This window comes from Mastomys coucha, unplaced genomic scaffold (genome assembly GCF_008632895.1).
Source record: "Mastomys coucha isolate ucsf_1 unplaced genomic scaffold, UCSF_Mcou_1 pScaffold23, whole genome shotgun sequence".
NCBI lineage: Eukaryota > Metazoa > Chordata > Mammalia > Rodentia > Muridae > Mastomys > Mastomys coucha.
Window position 1 is genome coordinate 97,196,139 of NW_022196906.1, and position 17,082 is coordinate 97,213,220.

At 45.2% G+C, this 17,082-nt stretch overlaps 1 protein-coding gene across 10 annotated transcripts in view; it reads right to left on the bottom strand.

Annotated features, from left to right (window-relative positions):
* Positions 1 to 17,082, bottom strand: part of Tmem108 (transmembrane protein 108) — a 290,470-nt gene that overhangs the window by 66,094 nt on the left and 207,294 nt on the right. The window lies entirely within an intron of this gene.

Genomic DNA, 17,082 nt, shown 5'->3' on the forward strand with positions numbered 1-17,082 from the left:
AGCTGAAAGCCAGGCGGGGAAGAGGAGGCTCATGGCAGACCTGGAGGTCCACCAAGGACGGACAGGGGGTGTTTGAGGCCTGCTACATCTCACACTTGAAAGCAATCATGGTGAGTATGTGGTGTACGCTGGATGCGCAAAGATCCTGGAGGCGAGAGCTACGTTAAGATTGGAGTGCAATACTAAACATACATCATAAAATTTAGGTTTCCAACTAGTGGTTTTGGAAATGATCTCCAGGCTTCTAAGGATATGAAGATTCGGTATGCAGTATATCAGTAATATGCACAGACCTATTCTCGTGGTCCCACCAACATGTAAGTCACTTGGTTGTAGCGGGATAAGCATAGCGATGCCTGAAATCACACACTGGAGCCTCAGATGATGAGAGTGGCAAGTTCTCCAGTGAGTTCACCCCAGGTAAGATCCAGACCCCTTTGGATTATCTAATCTCCTTTCTCAGCATCTCCCAGCTGAGATTACAGAGACCGATGATGCAGTGATGTTCTGGGGGTCACCTGTCACATCCGATGTAGGGGCAGAGCAGAGCCAGGTTCTCCTATCTCAGGGACGGCTGGACTCATAGTCTACTACTTTCTGAGTCAGCCTTCCTGCTACATGCAAATAAAGACACCAAAGGACCACACAGGAGAATGGACAAGGTAGATCCTACCCAATATGCGTTCCTGCCAGGCTCTGAACGCCAGGCTTGTGGCGTCACAGACAATGAAACTGATGAAGTTAGCTGCGTGGGCTTGCTGAGGCTATGAAATTAATGCTCAATTGTCTTCTTTCATAATCCCCTTCAAACCATCACGCTCCTCTCCTAAATACGCATTGTTAAGGATCCCCCAAAGTAATTATTAACACTCGAGCCAGCCGGTGCTTGTAAATCATCTTACAAATACAAAGGAAGGTTCTGTAAATGTTTATTCTCATTAGTGAGACTAATTAGCCAATGGCTCCATGCAATATTCCCACACAAAGGTTTCTGGGTGATGCTCACCGTGCATGACAGGAAATGGCATGGAAACAGCGTGGTGTGTTGCTCCTCAACCCGGGACGCCTGGGAGGTGAGCTGAGGAAAATGCGTTTCTACTTTCCCAAACAGAGACAATAGAAAGGACCAGTTGGAGTCCTGCACTGTGTGGAGTCATTTTTTTCCGAGTCTCTGCTTTGTGGACTGCACGCTGCTATGATGTAAAGCACTTCTGTGTTCTTTAGGTCCTGAGAATAAAACTTAAAAGATGACTGGCTCTCCGAGGTGAGGTGCCTGGCTTGGGGTCAGCACAGATTACACAGGCTTGCTTGCCATATGCCTTGCATCAAAGGGACAAGAAGAGGGACATCCTTCTAGTGCTGCTCTTTAAGACTCCCACATACTTAGCTCCTGAAACTCAGATGTCTTCAACGTGACACTTTTGCTTGAGTGCAGCGCAGTCTGCATTAATTATGTTGGATCTTCTTTCTCTACTCCTGTGCTTGCCGCATCTAGGGCTCCTGAACTTGGGTGAGCTTCCTAGACAGCAAAGGTGACTATGCACATAGACTTAGCATCTGAGCTAACCAATCCTTAGTTTATACTCTATGTCCAGCCCCTTTCCTAGCATGTGTAGTATGGGACACTATGCCTCAGCCCCTGAAATTACCCCAAGGCCAGCTACCAGTAGCCTAGACCATCTTTATTGCTTAGAGCCCACTGATATTTTCATAATACCCATCTCCCTGATTTATATAGATTCCTATGAAAGCCTCAATAAAAACTTTTTTTTTTCCCAGAGCTGAGGACCGAACCCAGGGCCATGCATTTGCTAGGCAAGTGCTCTACCACTGAGCTAAATCCCTATCCCCCCCCCTTTTTTTTTGGATGGGCATGGGTATGAGCCACTGTATAATTGATGGGAATTGAACTCAGGACCTCTGGAAGATCAGACAGTGCTCTTAAACCCCTGAGCATTTCTCCAGCCCCAATAAAAACTCTTGACATGCACTTTCTCCTGATCAACCCTGGTGCTTCCCAAGTGTTCCATGGTAGTCCTGCTTCTAGAGATCTATATGATTTCATTTCTTCATGACAGGCATTTCCTTGTTTGCATGTCTCATGTACTACACAAAATTAAAACATGTCAGGCATGTTTTTCAAAATGGCTCAGTAGACAGGACTAGCAGTGCCATAGTATTTCTTTGGACACACCCCCAAATTCCCCTCTTTGGTTGTAAACTCCACTTTGCCAGGTCTGGCTATATGTTAATAGGCAATACCATCCACAACACTGCCAGTAGGCCCGAGATTTTAATGTTTTATCAGCTTAGGTATTTATTAAGTATTATTAAAGTGGATCTAGACTCAGGATTGGCTAGTTCAGGTGCCAAGGGTATGCTCATAGGCAAATTTACTCTTTAGGAACCAGCTTAACCCTGGGAAGGGCAAATCTGACCTGCTTCTCAAAATCATGCATATTTTTTAGTATAAATGTGGGGTGGGAGGGAAACATTTTGAAGGCCAAAGAACAACCTTGGATGTCATTCTCAAAAACAGCATCTATGTCTTTTGAAACAGGGTCTCTCTTTGGCCTGGAGCTTGCTAAGCAGGAGAGACTAGTTGGCCAATGACTCTCAGGAGTCCTTCTGTCTCTGCCTCTGCAGTGATGAACGCCACAGGTACCTGCCCTTCCAACCTGGTATTTTATGTGGCTGCTGGAGCTCGGACTCAGGTCCTCATGCTTGCAATGTGTGTGCTTGATAGACTGAGCTATCTGACCAGTCCCATTAGAACACTGTTGAGGATTTTAATGGCTTTATAAAGGATCTTGTGAGCTAATGAACAAGTGCAGACCAGGGAGGTGGGCTGCTCCTGACTGAGCCCTTAATGAACCCCATCACGGCCTCTGCCTCACCGCGCTGGAGGTGAGCGTGAGTATTTCTGTCTCTTCTCACTGTGACATCACACCTTCTCGCTGTTGGTTTGCAGTCATCGCTGCCATGTGGCAGGATGACTTTTAATAAAACCTGCTAATGGAATATGATAATTACATATGTAATTAGAAAAGATGGAGAACAGATGTGTGATAAGGATGACCACGGACAGGGACACCTCCAGAAAAGCACAGATTGGGCTTGAGTGGTATGTTGGCCTGGCTCTCCAATGAGAGCTGTCTCGTCAGTTTTAAATACTGTGCTCTCCTCCTGGGTAAGGGGGAGGACCTAGGCAAGGTGTGAACGAAAGCAGAGAAATGCTCTGTGAGCCACTAAGGCCTCAGGGTTTGGCCCAATGCCATCCAAAAACCAAACCAACACCCTAAAATCCAAAACAACAACAGTGAGAACAACAACAACAACTAAAAACCAACCCCTTACACAGCACTTGGCTAATGTCATGAACCAAGAGAGTAAAGGCATCATGTTTCTAAGCTTCTGAACCGGGATGGTTAACACTGCCAACCTGACAGGATCCAGGACCATCTAGAAGGCAGGTCTCTTGAGTATACCTGGGAGGGGTTGTCTAGATTAGGTTAACCCAGGTGAGAAGAGCACCCTGACTGGATGCACTGTGCCAGTTGCCTCAAGCTCTTGCCATCTTGACTTCATACGACAGACGGTATCCTGAGCCTCTGAGCTGAGATGAACCCTCCCCTCCATAAGCTGGTTGGGTATTTTAACACAGCAATCAGAAACCTCAGGACAAACTGTCCTGGAAGGAAACTATGTGCATGACGCAAGACCATTCCCTTAGGCCCTGCCAAAACTGACAGCCAAAGGCTATCCAAAGACACTTTGGAGAGGAGGCCCTAACCTCTACATCACCTGCTTACAGACTGGTAATGTTTGGGCTGAAGGAAAGAGGCTAAGAAGTTATTCTCTTTCCATGTTTCCCTGAAAAAAAATAGTTTTATAGTTTTTGTTGTTTTGTTTAGAGTGGTTTTATGGTTGCCAGGAGAGCTGGGGTAGGGGGTGGGAGTGCTAACTGAGCTCAGGGAGGCACTGTCATTAGCCTAAAATCTCCACTATACCTGAGAACTTTATCAGTTACCCTTATTATTTCTTGGGCACAGTGGTTAGGGACCAAACCTTAACACCCTCATGAGAAATGCCCTTCTTATCCACACTATGCTTCAGGTTTTTCTACTGTGGATTCACAAAGGCTATCACCCCTTCTGTCAGTTCAAAACAGGGAGTGGGGCAGGCAGATCTCTGGGAAATGGAAACACGGGAATGTGGGTGTCGTCACATGTGTAAGACATCCTTTGGGATTATACTTCCCTTGCGCCAACGTCACGCCTGCCGTCCTCTCCTCCTCTGTTCCTGAGTCTCGGCAGTCTTGCTAGGGAGGCTGGGTCCTCCCTAGGCGAAAGCACTCTGGATCCCGTGGTCTGTGGTCTGTGTTCTTGCGGTCTCCCTCCTTGCTTGCCCACCTCATCCACCTTCTTTGTAGAATTCTTTATCATTATAAACAATACACAGAGGGGCTGGAGAGATGGCTCAGTAGTGAAGACCACTGGCTACTCTTCCTCAGGACCCGGGTTTGTTTCCCAGCACTCACATGGTGGCTCATAACCATCTGTGACTCCAGATCAGAGGATACCCTGGCCTCCATGGGCTTTATATGCACATGGTGTGCAGACATACGTGCAGGTAAATCACCTATATTACATGAGAAAAAAAAATCTATAGAAGTGACCAACCAGTATAGCCCCCAGAAGCTGGGAGGACCAATGGGAGGACTAGTTCTGGATTTTGACAAAGTCCCTGGAACTCATAAAAGAATTCTGCAGTGGGGACTGGGGCTTTGGATTTTTTCATACAGTGAACCTAACTTACACATGGGAATCACATACCAGCTAGATTATTTTTGCCTTGGAGGTGGCTATTCTTGGTTGTCGAGTACATCTGGAATTAACTAAAAATCCAGGCAGCTGGGTATACCCGCGAGTGATTTTTAGTTAACTGGATCATTTTAAGAAGTAGGGAGACCTACCCTAAATCTATCCTACACATTCTGGTGGTCACCGTGTATAAAAGAGATGGAAGTAAGAAACTTCCACTCTTTGCTGCTCGCCCTCACTCTCGCTGGCAGGTCCATCCCTGCGCTGGCATTAAAGCCTACTTCTTGGGGATTCCAGTGTATACTGAAGACAGGCCAGGACACCCAGTGTATACTGAAGACCAGCTGGGACACCCAGCCTTGTGAATGACCACTGGATTCATGGACTTTCCATCAGTAGGCAGCCACTGTTTGATTAGCAGGACCACAGGCTGTAAGCCATTCTAATAAATCCCCCTTTCATATACACAGAATCCTTCTCTTAGTCTGCTCCTCTGGAGAGCGCTGACCAATGCTGCCTCTGGCAGGCATCTCCATCACTCGCTGTTGTTTCTCCTCTCTACCTTTACCCAAATCCATCTTCATTTATGCTCTCACAAGTTCTGTCCCTCTTTTTAACTATAAAAATGAAAACCTCTGTCAAATGAGAGGAAGCCAGCAGTCTAAAGTCACTAGTAAACAAGCTGGCACTGGCCCAGGGAGATCTCGTATCCGACATCTGTCTCAGTCACGAGGAAGTACATCTGAGCCACACACATCTGTCCCGGCAACCGCCGTGGGGACACAAATGAAACACCCTAAATTAAATTCCAGTGAGCTGCAAGTCTAATGAGCTTTATTAGCAGATGAGCACACGTTTAAGAAAAAAAAAGCTGCTGATGGCCTGATACTGTTCTGACCCCCTTCAGCGAGAGAGAAGACCTGTGAAATTAAGCCGCTAAGCAGACCTCCTGACTGGATCACACATCAGGGGAGCAGCCCTCCTGAGGAACCGGGCAGCTGATAAACATCTCTAGAGGATGGACCGCCATCTTGGGGGCTCACTCTTGCTGTTCTTCCACTGAGAGAGGAGGCTGTCGCTTTCACACCCTTCAGTCACTCAGACACACGCATTTAGGTCCTGTTGCCACAGTCATCCTGAACACACCCTTTGGGGCTGCTGCCTCTGGACCCTCAGCTTAACTGGCCACTAATGGCTCTAAGTCACTCGCTGCCTTGCCCCACCAGCTCTGGACACATGGTTTGCCTTGGCTTCAGCAGTGTGCCTCCTCTAAACCAGAAGAGGACTGGATAAGTACAAGGCTCTCGAAATGAAAACACCAGCTTATTCCTTTTCAGTGCTTTTCTTTTTTGGCAACCTAGTAACCTGGTATTAATATCTTAATATTTATATACTACTTCCTGGTGAGCCTCTGTTACTGTATGGCGTTTTTACCCAGGGAGGCTTGGCATCTTACATTCTGGAAATTCACACACACAGAAACACGATTCCTTTATGCACAAATATAATTCCTCACGAGGGCTCTAAGCACCCTGCCTCCTGGGTATAATTCCTAATTAAATGATGCAATGCTTATTTTACTTTTAACGAAGTCAACAATGCAAGGGCTTTGGGGGTAGGTACTCTGCCATTTAAATCCTGACCCAACTGCTTTGCCAGTTTTCATTTTTTTTTATTACTATAGCTTAGTTTCTTTTTAAAAAGTATCTTTAACATTTTAACATTCTCTTTGAAATATAAAACAATAACTAAGAGAAAAGAAAGAAAAAGAGGAATTTTGTTAATCTTTGAAATGAAAATTATATGTGGACAAACACATTAGCCATTCTAAGAAGAGCAAGAATGAAGAGATAATGAGAATTTGGGGAATGGGTCAACTTGGACAAGAGTCTTTGGCAGTCTTTCAATTCCAAGCTTTTCTAGATCTTTTATTTTACTTCAGGAGATTCCACTGCACACACAGTATGCTGGCCTCTGTTATGATATGCTGTTTTTACCCAGGGAGCCTTGGTGAACCCACCCCATATGGCTTTACTCTCAGCTGCCGATCTGAGGTGCTGGCCTGTAATGACTTTGTCCTATGTGACAGATGAGGCAAGTTGCATGTCACCCAGCGGCCCAGCAGCCTGTGGTGACCCTGCTTTTCTACATGGGGGCAGAAGGAACCTGTATGTAGCGACTGGGATGTCCTGGAGCCAAGGCTTAGTTATGCAAGAGAATCTTTTAGGGACAAATCATGCTCACTTCTGCTCTCCACCTGAAAAGGGGAGGAGGGGAACTTCTAGATCACAGGAATACAGATGCTGACATTGGGCACGGTGGCTCACAGAAATCCTTTAGGATGTCACTTCATTTCATGCTCACTGCTTTCTAGGTTGATGCAAGAGTTATCTCCATCTCTGCGTACAAATAAGGAAACTCGGAGCCAAGCAGCTACCTAGCTGGCCAATGGTCACACGACGAAACAGAATCGGACATAGCCTGATGAGAAGCACGGACTATGGTCTACTCATCAACTCAAACTAGCTCAACTGTGAATCAGCCATCTCTGTCAAAGGCAATGGGCTCGCTGGCTGTGTCCAGGACATCACTGTCTTTGTAGTGGCCATTTAATAGATTAAAGCATTTATGTTTTAATTAGTCTCTATCAATGATATTAGAAGTTTACAAAATAAGGCAAGCAATAAAAATACATCTCCCTGTTACTTGGAGTGAAATTGATTCTATACTTCTACAGATAAGAGAATTATCACAGGAAGGCAATCTCCCATTTCCACAAACAATCCTCATAGTGGTATTTAAATTAAATTGCCTGGAGATAATCATATTTGAAGATTAGTAGAGAGAACTTCTTGAGGTGAGCCATCACAGGGGGCGATGCCTGTGACATGCAGCCATGGATTTTTGTATCTTACAATCTTCCTTGGCTTCAATTTGCTATTTTTTAAAAAGCAAAGTAACTAATATAAAATGGCTCGGGTTTTGTTTTTGTTTTTGTTATCACGCCATCCCAATGAGACATTGAAAGAATTTTAGAGTAATGTTGCCATCCACTCCCAACAGCTCTGAGGAACATTTTTATCAGACAATAAAGCTTTCTTCTTTATGTTCAAGGCTATTCCTTTTTTTTTTCTGTCAGAAGATACTGTTTGTATAAAGAGAAGTACAAATGCTTATTCTCCAACAAGCAATTCTAGTAAATTAAATTCATTCAATACACATAAGGCATAGAGGACCAAGCACTTCAATGAGTGGGAAGTTAATATTCAAACACAATACATTTGAGACCTTCTGCATACTGCTCAGGTCTATCTTTGGCAAAAGATGGCAGTATTCCAGCCTGCAGCTTCTCTCCCAGCGTGTGGAATCTGATTTCCACATCACCAGCTGTCATTGGAAGTGGTTCTAAAATTCACACAGACCATCTTGTAACTTTTCTCCTTAGAAGCTGACAGTCCCTGCTTCTAATCTGAAGCAGACCAGATATTGCTAATAAGACTAGTCTTCGGTAACCCAAAAACTCCTCTACATAAAACCCAGGCACATTCAACTCCTGTAAGTGCAGAAAGAGGAGGTGGATGAAGGTTGGACCTAGGATGCTCACGCTGTTGAGTTAGCTGGCAGAATCATTCCACTGCCAACTCAGGAGCTAAAAATAAAAGAGTCCTAATTTGTTAGGTGCTTAAAAATTGGCTCTGACTAAACCCAGGAAGTTGGTGAGATGAATCCTTAAGATCTATTCCAGTTCCAAGCGAATGTGTACTGTGTTCATCTTTGGCCTGAACTCTGCATCTAATCCAGCGCTGGCTGGTATCCAATCTTGTTCACTTAATAGTCAACATTTGTCAAGGACTCCCCATGTACTGAGCCCTGCGTTAGGCATGTGTTAGGGACAGACACAAAGAAGGCTTCTGCCTTTGAGGAATGTGGAGAAGTATTAGAGTCAAAGGGAGAAGTCTGAAGGCAGGCACAAGTGACTCTGTGTCTCCATGTATGGGTCTCATTGCTGAAGATGGTGGCAGGCTAGATGCTCTGATGAATGCAGATGGTTTATATGTAAACTCAACCGTGTGCTAACATTTTCTGAAAGGTGCCCACTGGTAAACTGACTCTTCTCTGTGCCTTAGAAAAAGCAGCAGAGTACAAGGTTGAATTACACAAGGTCCTGTTTCCTGTTGTTCTTAAAAAACAAAACACTCATCACCATTTGTGGTGTATGATACTCTTTTTTTTTTCTTAATTTACTTATATATTTATTTTGTGTGAGTACATTGCTGCCTTTAGACATACCAGAAGAGGGCATTAGATCCTATTATAGATGGTTGTGACCCACCATGTGGTTGCTGGGACAAAACTCAGGACCTCTGGAAGAGCAGTCAGTGCTTTTAACGGCTGAGCCATCTTTCCAGCCCTGGTGTATGATACTCTTACCAAGGTGTCAAAGATCCCATGGATTATTCCTGGCTATAGGAAGTGAATCAGGCTATTGATAGCAGTTAATAGGACCAGATTTGAGACATAGAGTCAGCGTATCACATGGAGTCACTTGAAGTAAGAAAAAGAGTATAGGAACTGGCACTGGAAGCCAAGCACTGCCCATCCCAAGCTCAGAGCTCCTGCAAAACTCTTGATTGAATTCAAGGTGGGAACAGAATTCCACAGCGGGGGAGCTGCAGAAGAGAATGAGGAGGCCTTGGCACTTTAAAGTGTGGGGACAGAGGAGGACAGACAGTCCCTAGGGCTCCCGAGGAGCCAGGCTAAAAAGCCAAACCCTACAGCCCATTGCCAGTTGCAGAGCGTTCTAGAGGTGGCTTGGTCCTGCATGTCATGTTTTTAAGCACTGGTCTTCTGAGTTCCACTGTTAAATTTCTCTTATGCCGACAATCAGTGCCAAAGCAAGGAACAAACAAGAGTTGGGTGTGGTGAGAAAAAAGGAAAGCTTTGAACCCAACCGGACCAGGATGATGAATCTACCGAGGCCTGAGCGAGAAGGACCTTACCCTGGGTTAGGGTTGAAACCACAAAGCTGTAGGTAGCTTACTGAGGCCTTCGTTTGAAGATGAAAATACTAAGAACATATTTATTTGTATTTATGTATAGAAGTGTGCCAGCTTGTCTGTCTGGGGATCATGTTCATGCAGGTGCCTATGGAGGTCAGGAGGTCAGAAGAGGGTGATAGAACCCTGGGAGTGGGAGTTAGAGGTGGTTAACACCCATTTGGTGCTGGGAACTAAATGGGCCCTCTGCAAGCACTGAGCCAGCTCTCCAGCTTCAAGAACCCATTGCTACTGTCCTCCATCTCATAAAAGACACCTCACAGGCCACATGTAACCTAACCACACTTCCCTTTGTGGGCTTAGCGAATCTCAGCTCACCCTTCAAAAGCCCCCCATGTCATCAAAGTACCCATCAAGATACGAATTCATGATCTTCATCTGAAAGGTACTTACCATAGATTTCTGTTGTCACTGGGGTAGGGGTAGGGTTGGGGTTCAGATAGTCAGGGTGGGAGGCTACTGCAGAGCTCACTCTGCCAAACACCCCCACAGGGGTGACTTATCTCGGGATTGTTTCTAAGCTTGCTGGGGTAGGGGCAGGGTGGGGTGATCTAAGTCATAGCTGGTCAAGAATCCTGAGCTGAGAAAGCATATGCTGACAGGCAAGGAGCTGAAGCTGTTCCAGATAAGGTGAGGAGCCCAATTTTGAGTGGCAGCGGAAATGAACTTGATGGCTTCATTGGGGACACAGATACTGAGGCACAACACACACTGAAAGCTCTCCATGGATAAACCTTTCAGTGTTCTCTTGGTCAAAGCTCATGGGAATCCACAGTTCCACACGGCTGCAGCTTTACATAAAAGTTTCAGCGATGGGGTAATTTAAACTTTGTTTCCCATGGGTAGTTCCATTTACAAGTGTTTTTAAAAGGGTGCTAGAAGGAAAACATTCCACTGCTTGTTTTGATTGATAGTTCTAATGGCTATGAACATTTTCAGTATCGGCACCCCAGTGTCACACATGGCTCAATTGAAAAAACAAAAACAAAAAACCCCTCACAGCTCTCAAGTCTCTTCTCATAAACCATCACACAGAGAAGGGACATATCACTCAGCTGTTACTGTGCAAGCAGCTGGCATTAGTGCAGTGTGGGCTCCGTTTCCAGCTCTAAGCATTCTAGCTGGGGTCACCCAGCAATTCTGCTTGTGATGACATGGTTTCTTATTTGCATGAGATTGCCAGGTCCTTCTTCGTGTCCCACTGTAGCTGAGGTACAGTGCTGGGGTGTCACGCTTTTCTGTCACCTTTGTTCCTATCTACTGTGAGTTCAGGGTTCAAAGGGCGTGAGTAGTGAGGGAATCCTATGGCATTTTCCTTTGCGTTGAATAAGTGCTACATGTTGCTTCTACCTTTGTGTTGCTGTTGTTACTTTATGTCAAGGCTGCTTCTGAAAGGTTTCATCTTATCCCAAGCATCAAAGAAGCAATTTAGTTTGTTTCCACCAAGAGATAACCAATCGGTTGACAGGCAGCCATCTTAATGTGCTCTTCCATATTTACCGTGTCTGAAATGTCACCTCCCTGCCTATTACACCTTGGATCTTAGATTGCTCCCAAAGGCCCAAGTGTTAATGACCTATTCTTCGGGGTGAGTACAGGGACATGGTAGAATTTGAGTGGATGGAGCTTAGTGGGAGGAAGTTAGCTCCCTGGTGGTGTGTCCTTGAAGAATATTCTAGAGCCCAGACCTTTTCTTGTTTCTCTCTTTGCTTTTTAACTGCTATGAAGTAAGCAGCTTTGTCCATTGGACTTTCCTCGCCATGATGTTCTGCCTCTCCACAGGTCTAGAGCAGTGAAGCCAACCGAACATGGCTGAAAACCTTTGGGCTGAGTCTCTCGTCCTTATGACTTGACTAGCTCAGTGTGTTAGTTACTGTTCTATTGCTGTGAAGAGATAGCAGGATAAAAGCAGCCCTTATAAAGAAAGCATGTGGGGCTGGAGAGATGGCTCAGCGGTTAAGAGCACTGACTGCTCTTCCAAAGGTCCTGTGTTCAAATCCCAGCAACCACATGGTGGCTTACAACCATCTGTAATGAGATCTGACACCCTCTTCTGGTGCGTCTGAAGACATCTACAGTATACTTACATAAAATAGTAAATAAATAAATCTTTGGGCCGGAGTGAGGGTGTGTGTGGAGTGAGCCAGGCCTAGAGCAAGCAGAGGTCCTGAGTTCAATTCCTAGCAACATGAAGGCTCACAACCATCTGTACAGCTACAGTGTATTCATATACATAAAATAAATAAGTAAATTGCTTAAAATTTTAGAGGGTTAGTCCAGGATCATTATGGTGGGGAACAGACAGACGGGCATGGCACTGGAGCTGAGAGTAGGGCTTTTAGATTATCAAAGTACATTCCCAGTGACACACCTCCTCCACCAAAAAACCAGCACCTCCTCCAATAAGACCACATCTCCTCTAACAGGCCAGACCTCCTCCAACAAGGCTATACCTCTTCCAATAAGACCATACTCCCTCTAACAGGCCACATGTCCTCCAACAAGGCCACACCTCCTGATCCTTCTAATCCTTCTCAGAGAGTTTCACTCCCTGATCACAGAGCATTCAAATGGGAGCCAACCTCATTCAAACCATCACACTCTGGTATTTTTGTCATAGTAACAACATGTTTCTCCACCCCATCTCCTATCTTCTCCATAGGCCTCTGTTCCCCTTTTAGTGACAATCACTGATCTCCATGTTTCTTGTTAACTTTCTCTACTGTCTACTATTCCCATGGGCAGCCTACTCAGGAAAGGACCTGGTGTCTATTTCACTGCTGTGCCTGGAACAAAAGAGTGTTCATCATTTGTGGAGAAGTGAGTTTTAGTGTGGGGTCACAGTGCACTTGTGGAGGGCAGATGTCAATTTGCAGGGTCACTTCTCTCTCTCTCCACTGTGTGTGTCCTAGGGCTTGAGCTTAGGTCTTCAAGGTCTGGCAGTAACTTCCTTCACTCAGAATCATGTCACTGGCTCTGTGAACATTCTACCGCATAAAAATACTCAGTAGTTTATACAGGGATTAGGGAAGTTAATACAAGTTAATCATTTAACACAGGAAGAGACAGGTGCCCTATGTGTATAGTGTGGAGATATGTGTGTGTGTGTGTATATATATATATATATATATATATGTGTGTATATATATATGTATGTATATATAAATATACATCCTCCTCTAGGGATGGAGGTAGAATGTGGTGTGTTTCAAGTTCATTTTCTCTAACAAGAGGGCATAGCTCGTGCTCATGGGGAATGGGACTGGGTCAGATGCATGTGTTGATAGGGTATACTGAGGCCTGGGATCATTGCAAAGCTGGTTCTTGACTCTCTCCATCACCAACATTCAAGGATGCTCAAGTCTATTACATGAGATGCAATACAATTTGCATACAATTCATGAATATCCTCATGCTTTATATCACCTGGGTTAGTTATAATACTGAATATAGTGTAAATAGTTGCTATCCTACACTCTTTCAGAAACAATAAGAAAAACGTCTGTACACAGTACAGCTGCTAAGTTTTCTAGAAGTACTCTTTTTTTATTAGATATTTTCTTTATTTACATGTAAATTTCTCCCTTCCCAGTTTCCCCTCTAAAAAACAAAGAAACAAACAAAAACAACAACCCCCCCCCCCAGCTGCCTCCCCACTCCCTATGCCTGCCACCCCACCCTCTCCTGCTTATAGGCCCTGGCATTCCCCCTTCACAGGGCTGAGGTCCTCTCCTCCCATTGATGATCGAATTTGCAATCCTCCACTATACACACGCTGCCAGAACAATCAGTCCCACCATGTGCAGACCTTGGTTGGTGGTTGAGACTTCTAGAAGTACTCTTAATCTGTGGTTGACTAAATCCCCTGGTAAGAAATTTGTGGATAGTCATAGAAGGCAGACTATAGTTCGCAAACATTTTCTCCCTAAGAAACCTTGATGTCTTCACCTCTGGGCATAGATGACACTAAAATGTTTATTTTTTTAATAATCAGGCAAGCCACATCAAGTTTAATCTGATTTCTTTGGGTATAAATCTCCCTCTTACCTCCTGGTTCTACCGATGTCACAGAGTTCTACTTAACTAAGGGTATTAGAATAGAGATGATCTGTTGTAGCACAATTATAGAAGGACCAGGAAGGATCTGTTTAGGGTGGGGAAGGTTCAGAGTCCCTGAACCATTGTGAATCACGTGTGAGTGTGAAGGACATAGGTGCCAACCTAAGCTGCTGAGTAAGGTTTAAAAATGAATATGGGGACAGGTAGTCAATGTTGTTTCCTACTAAGGATTTCAGAAATGGCCACCTTCCCTCCGGGGGCTTGAGTAAAATGTAACTAAAATTGCTGTTATTGTGGAGTCTGTGGGCCTAAGCCCTCATCTTAGGCCCAGCCAAGGCTCCTTGGGAACGCTGGTAGGGACATTAAACACACTTTTGACTTTCACAGCATGGCAGCAGAACTCTCCATTCAACTTTCTTGAGTATGCTTGCTCTAAAAGCAAAGTGATTATCCATGTCCAACAAGGTTAAACAAATTATTGACCTGTATATTTTGATTTCGAATGTGCTTGGCTGAATGCTCTGAATGAAAGCCTAAACTAGATTCTTGAAGTTTTATTTCACTCAAGGGCAAAATTTACAACTAAACCATCTCTAACAAACATCTGTTTCTTTTAGGTAGGGGCATGTGTGGGATGGGGGCAGTTGCTTTGAAGCCTAGTCCACATACCCTCTCTATGGCATTCATTTTACTGTCACGAATTATGTCATAATTTCCCCACTCCCCCTCTTCACAGATGATCAGCGGCTCCATACAAAGGCGCCAAGGAAAATATTCTGACAAACAAAACAAGCTAGCTGGAAGTGATTCTATTAACCTCCGTGGCAACTTCCAGAGGACAGGGACCCAGTCAGATCTCATTTGTCAATAGCTCGTTCAGGGAGCAAACACACACACATTATTGTGTCACAAAGCTGGCTACTCCAGAGTGCCTTGTTTACAGAGTCCTTATTGGGTTAATGGCATCACAAGGTCACTCATATTGCTGGATAGAGTCGGCTTTGACTCTTTCTGAATGGGGCTTCGTGAGGAGGAATTTTTGGAGGGAATGATTTACTCACCCCATATAAATGATTGGAGTGGTGAATTATTTTAATTTATTTTACTCCTTTTTTATTAGATATTTTCTTTATTTACATTCCAAATGATATCTCCTCTCCTGGTTACCCCTCCGAAAATATATGAAAAACAAAACCAAAACCAAAAAACAAACCCTGTTTCTTCCCCCCTTCCCCTGCTCACCAACACACTCTCTCTCCATTCCTGGCCCTGGCATTCCCCTACACTGGGGCACAGAACCTTCACAAAGCCAAGGGCCTTTCCTCCCATTGATGACTGACTGGACCATCCTCTGCTACATATACAGCTGGAGCCATGAGTCCCACCATGTGTGATCTTTGGTTGGTGGTTTAGTCCCTTGGAGCTCTGAGGGTACTAGTTAGTTCATATTGTTGTTCCTCCTAAGGAGCTTCAAACCCTTCAGCTCCTTGGGTCCTTTCTCTAGCTCCTTCATTGGGGACCCTGTACTCAGTCCAATGGATGGTTGTGAGTCTCTACTTCTGTATTAGTCGGGCACTGTCAGAGCCTCTCAGGAGACAGTTATATCAGGCTCCTGTCATCCAGCACTTGCTGGCATCCACAATAGTGTCTGGGTTTGATGATTGAATATGGAAAGGATTCCCAGGTGGAGCAGTCTCTGGATTGGAGTGGTGAATTATTAAAAAAAAAAATTATGGGCCTTCTGATCAGCCACCTGCAATTCCAGAAGCAGCCACAAGGAGACTAACCTGCTTAAATGTCTGATTGCTCTCCTTGTTTTTAACTAAAGAGGAACATAGCGTTCAGCTGTTGAACGAGACATACGATACTAAAGGGTGGGATTAGCCACATGCCAGTCTGAGGAAGACACTGGATCAGAGAAAGAAACAAAAGATATGAAAAAAAAATAGGATCCGACTCCTAATAGATCTGGGGGCAGTAGCTACCTGTACCATCACTGGGTGCACAGGCAAGTTCAGGGCCACAGGGTCCCAGAGAGCTCACCACAGCTACTTTGCTGTAACCTGAAGTCTCACCCATAAACGTGGGAAAGCTGCACGTGGCAGTCAGATATGACCTCGGCATCTTTGCTGTGCTTCTCGTGGAACGTACTTCCGTATTCATAAAGTCTCATTGGGGCAGGAGGAGTTCACGCATGTGCATGTGTGAGTGATGCATGTGTGCACGTGTCCATGCTCAGCTTTTTACATGAGTGTTGGGGACTGGAACTCAAGTCATGGACATGGACAATGTAGGAATGGGTGCTATCACATAGGAAGCTAGTTTGAGGGAGAGGACAATTATACTGGTTTCTTCTGACCCCTTGACATCATCTTTTCTATTCATTAACTAATTAGGTTCTGGGACATGTGGACTACTACAGAGCAGGAGAAGTGGTAAGTAACTGTCGAGACAGGTAGGGGAGGAGCTCTAGAGGAGCCTAGGACTACTGGATGTGGTAGGGGCTACTCAGGACCCCCTGCTGCCTCTCTGGCCACTAGCAGGTAACAGAGGAGACGGAATGGGAGGCTGAGAAAGAAACTCAGTTCCAGCTTTTGAACACCACACTACTTTCCATAGTCCACTGGTCCGAACAGTACCATTTGAATGACCTGCAACTGAGCCACCTAGAACAGGAGCCAGCAGGCACATGTGTCTGCGAGCTTGGCGTCCAGCTGGTCCACGTGGGCTGACTGGGGACACCACATAGGCATTTTTTTGTCCTGTGCAGTTTGATCCCCAGAGGCTGCTGCTGAGGTTTTTAGTCATCTTCTCCTGGCTCCTGAGATGGTACCAAATTTATGGCGGATGAACTGGAGTCCTCAAAGGTACAGAAGCATGGCTTGGCATGGCCCATAACTTTATCTTTGTGTATCTTGGGAAGCTATAGCATCTCATTGAAATGGTTCTAAGCCCTGAAGGCAGGAGAAGCACGCTCATCTGCAATGACCCCAGAGCAGGGCTTGAAGGATGCGTCGGTTTTTGAAAGAGTTCCCTGACTCTGCTCCTTGCGTGTTTCATTTTCAAAAAGCAGACTGCAGGGGAAAGCTGACGGTCATGTGAGCTTTCTGGTTGCCCGGATTCTGTGGAGGGGCGGGGGGGGG